Genomic DNA, 4,630 nt, shown 5'->3' with positions numbered 1-4,630 from the left:
CAGCTGACTTCCTGCCCTTGGGCGGGGGGCTGGACTCGATGATCTCCCGAGGTCCCTTCCAGCCCTAATGTCTATGAAATCTATGAAATGCCACTTAGAACTAGTACAAAATTAGAATGTTACCTCCATAGTTCAAGTTATTAAACCAAGAACTCTGTCTTGCAGTTTTACTGAACTGAGTCAAGAAAAAGAAAAATAGGTTTTCAAGATGAAACTGAACATTAAGTCTCACAGGAAACCCAAAGATTCCAGGAACTGAATGATGCCATATAGAGCCTTTTAGATCTAAGTTGCTGATTTGATTCCAGTATTGGCAGCGACTAAAAGCTCATATATTTTGGTATCAGTTAAACAGTTTCAATTAAACTTACTGATTTCTTAGTTAGTTCTCACAAACTTAGAACTAGATCTACAAAGGAATTTAGATGTTACAATATTCAATCCTGCAGCACCCAATTTTTGTGCACAGTTGTCCTGGGGAATCCTCAGCCTGCATTAGTTGTCCAAGTTGCCGGTACAATACTTGGGGACAGTTAGATAACTAAAAATGGGTTCCTCAAGGATCCACTTACTGACCCCAGGCTCTGAAATGCAATCAGTTAGAAATATTAAGAAGAGAGGTAAGGTCCAAGTTTTGTATTTCGAAGGTAGTTAGTTGCTAAATCCAACTTGGGATTCTCAGTCAGGAACTCTCTTGTGAAGTAATTAAGTATATGAGCCAAGTCAGTTTTTTTCTTTAAAAAGTGATGAGAAACACCCTAGCTAATAGTCCAGTAATTAAGGTTGTAATATGGGAGGTTGTCAAATCTTGGTACTGAATATTTAAAGAATTAAATATTCATTGGAATAGAAAAGAGGAAAGAGATTGACTATATAGCCTATGTGGTGGGTCACTCACCTGTGATGTAAAGAAAGTCAGGTCCAAAGTTCCCTATTCCAATACATATTTAATTATTTATGCAACACAGAACAGCTTCTCCCAGATGGATTGCAACACCTGAAGGCTAGAGCATGCTCCTGGTATGCATGCTCATTAAAGCTTCAAATGGGTTAGAATGGACTGCAATCCAAGCCTGCATCTGTGGAATATCGTAGCTATCCGTTCACTGGGCTAAATGGAAGCTGCCATACCAGCCAGCTGATTGTCTGATTCCAAGTGCTTAAGCAAGCTAGAAATCAAATGTGAGAAATCAAATCACTATTAGGGAATTAGATTGGGGAAAATTCTGATGTTGCCTATACACCCCTCCAAAACCAGTAAGATTTCATAGGTACAAGGGGACAGAACTTAGATTCTCACTAAGAAACAGAGATATAAGCAAGGCATAAAGGAAGACAGGATTCTGCATGAGGTTACATCTCAAGATGTAATGCATCTCAATTGGATACAAGTACTTGTGGTACAAGGGCGAAATCCTTTGTCCTACTAAGAATCCACTTCAAGTAGTGCTGGAGATAAAAGTGACATTTATAGCTAAGCAGAAAGAGGACGATAAGAGACTCCCAATTTATAAACGAAGGCAGAAAAGAACTTGATACTGGCCTAATATATTTCTTGATATTGTTCAATTGCTTGCAGTACAGAATGAAGTTCATGGCTAGTAATATGGCAATACCAAATGTATTCAAAGTACTGACACAAAGAAGAATGTAGTTTAAAAACTGTGTTTCCCTCTGGCACCTTAGTAACATGTTATATTTAGTGTTACTGTATACCCACAAGCTACCACAAAGTTCATCCTTGGTGGACCCTGTCTCCTATAAAAACCCCCAGCAGCTTCTCAATACTGGGTACCAGCATGACACATGTCAAAAAGCATACTACAGAACATTTCAGTAAATAATGCATGTCAGTGTACTAGGAGACGTGGCTACTTGTGTAGGAGACAAGGAGACTTAAAACTGGTTAAATATTTTACACGTTTCTGAATATTTACTATACACAACCTCTGTTTTTCCTTCATAATATTTATCTGAGCATATTATGAAAAGGTCCTGTTGGATTTAATAGGGTTGAAATATGCCAGGTAATATAGAACTCTTTCTATAGAATTTTTAAACCAACCGATGGAATTTCAGCGAGAATTTCACATTCACATAGATTAAAATTTCAAGAGAAGGATTACATAAAAATCAATTCAGTTCTTTTTTTCCGTAAAGTTTTCAACTGAAGAGAACATTCAGACCACGCTGTACTAAGAAGCTGAAAAGTCTCTGTAGAAGTCTGAGGCTCCCATAGAAAGAATATGTTGCAGCCAATCTGCCCAGGATTTGCTAATCCTCCCTGGTACTCACAAACAACACCTTTCATATTAAAGAAAATCCAGAAAAGGATTTCTCCTTTAAATATTGGGAGAGAGATCTTTCTCACTGCAACATGGCTAACCATCTGGCCTCTTTGCAGGGGTCCTCCACTCCCATACTCTGCCCTTACCACACAAGATGTTCCAAGGTGCAATTCTTTAGTTAAGAGTCTTTACCTAGTGCACCAATACAGTCTTATGAGCTCTTACAGATGGTCCAAGGCCTGCATTACTGCCCAGCCCCAATACTTGGTCTTACAACCTCACAGGTCCCCAGTTCAGGTCAGTCCTTAACTTCACTCACCCCTTGTGATCTCTGGGTAAATCACTTCTCTGATCATGCTCATGATTATTACACACTGCCAGTATTCAAGTAAGCACTGAACTTCCAGTGCTACTTTGCTTTAACCCACAGGGCACCGACAGGGAATGATAGCCAACTTAACTCAGTCCCGTGGTTCAGCCTCCTGTGTTCTGTCCTTGTTGCGGGGGGGAATGCCATCTTCACAAAGCAGATCCCCTTAGCAGGCCCTCTGTTTCTTCTTCCCTTTTTAGGTTATGGTCACAAAATGCCGCACTCGCCATGTTGGTTCTGCCAGTCTCCTGTGTGATGCTCTCCCACCAGATCTCACCGCAGATAAGTCTCACAGCTTTCAGTTCTCCTCTGCAATACCTGTTGACCCCACAACTGGGATCAGGTAATCGCCATACCTCCATGCAGCAGTACAAGCTCCTGCTCCTGCTGGTTTTCCCTCTCCAGGAAAACAACTTGCACAACCCCCAGGGTTTTTCCTTCTGGGTCACTTGTCCAAGCTTATCAAGGGGGATCCCTGTCAGCCCACTCGCCCACCAGGGCCCTGGTGAGAATCAATAAGGCCATTTTTTTTTCTCATTTAATCACTTTATTGACTTTCTTCCCCATGCAGGTAAGAGATTCTCTTTCTCACAGTTCATCTGCCTTTTGACCAATTGCGGCAGGTCATGACCACTGCTTTGTCACAGTCTCCAGTTCATATTTATATACTAATTTGTTAGGAATTACTGAGAAACTCCCAAAGTAAAAAGACTGACACTGATGGGACTTGTAAAAAATAATTCAAGAGTAGCACTTAATCAGTAATTCTGAAAGAAAAGCCTCATTATCAAAATAATTCAACATATGTATTAAACAATTGTATACATTGATTTCATGTGCCTAGACTGTCCAGCTTCAATGAACCACAGACAACAACATATTACCCTGTATTGTGTTCAGGACTGGAGAACTAGTCTGGTACTTCAATAGCTGTAGTTGCTATAGAAACACCTAATCACACCAACTGATTTCAGGAAAAAGAAGAGATAAACAGACTAACAGAATAGGAATCAACCAAACTCTTCTCTTTCAGGAAAGAACCTGAAACCAATTTTATGAAGTTTTAAATGTCCTGATAATCTGTTTCCTGCACTATATTTCATTCTAACAAATCTTTATATCTATAGAGCCCAGTCAGGTGCATATAAGAAAAGTCATGAGAAAACTAGCATTTTAGCTTACTTGGAGCCTATCCAAGAGCAAAAGTCACACTAGAACCCATGACCACATGAGATGCTAGCCCTTCTTTTGCAGGCCCATATAGTTTCAAGAAAATTCAGGTAATTTCTGAGTGCCTTTCTAAATTGATTTGAATGGTTTCCAGGTTTGCACTTCACTAACTTACTTTTATTTTGCCCAAGGAGCAATCATCTTTTGAGCCTCTCTCTCACAAACAAACTAATTAGAAGTAATTTGGTGCAGATGCACATATGGGAGAGAAGAAGCAGATCCTTTCATTTTGAAAACCTTTTCTTCTAAATAGAGAATTAAAAACCCAGGAAAGAACAAAAATACAGTTTCAGTGAGGAAAGCCCAAGCACCTTTCCTCTAAAACATTTAATTAAGTCTCCTTCTGGAAAAGGTAGCTGCCTTCTTTATATAACAGATTCCTCTCTCTCTCTCTCTCTCTCTCATATATATATAAAAGGTGCAATTCACAGGAACAAAATCATAAGATTTACCTAGTAGGCCTGTGCAAAGCAGCAAGTATTGCTTGGATTCGGCCAGTTTTGAGGACAGTGATTTGATTAGGAGTGTGTGGGATGCAGACGTGGCAGCGCTGGGAGCAGGGATTTTGCCCTGCTGCCGCTTTCCCCCTTCCACCTAAAGTGAGCTGTGCCTGCATCCTGGCCCTGCCCTGCCCTGGCTGGGCAAGTGGCAGCAGGGCAGAGCCCCCACTCTGAGTGCTGCCGCACCTGCACCCTCTCACCCCGTTCCCTGAGTCCCGTACCCTCTGCTCCAGCTGGACGGA

The sequence above is a fragment of the Crocodylus porosus genome, unplaced genomic scaffold (genome assembly GCF_001723895.1).
Source record: "Crocodylus porosus isolate Cpor-Errol unplaced genomic scaffold, CroPor_comp1, whole genome shotgun sequence".
Lineage (NCBI taxonomy): Eukaryota > Metazoa > Chordata > Crocodylia > Crocodylidae > Crocodylus > Crocodylus porosus.
The sequence above is the reverse complement of the archived record's forward strand: the minus strand, read 5'-3'. Positions refer to the sequence as shown.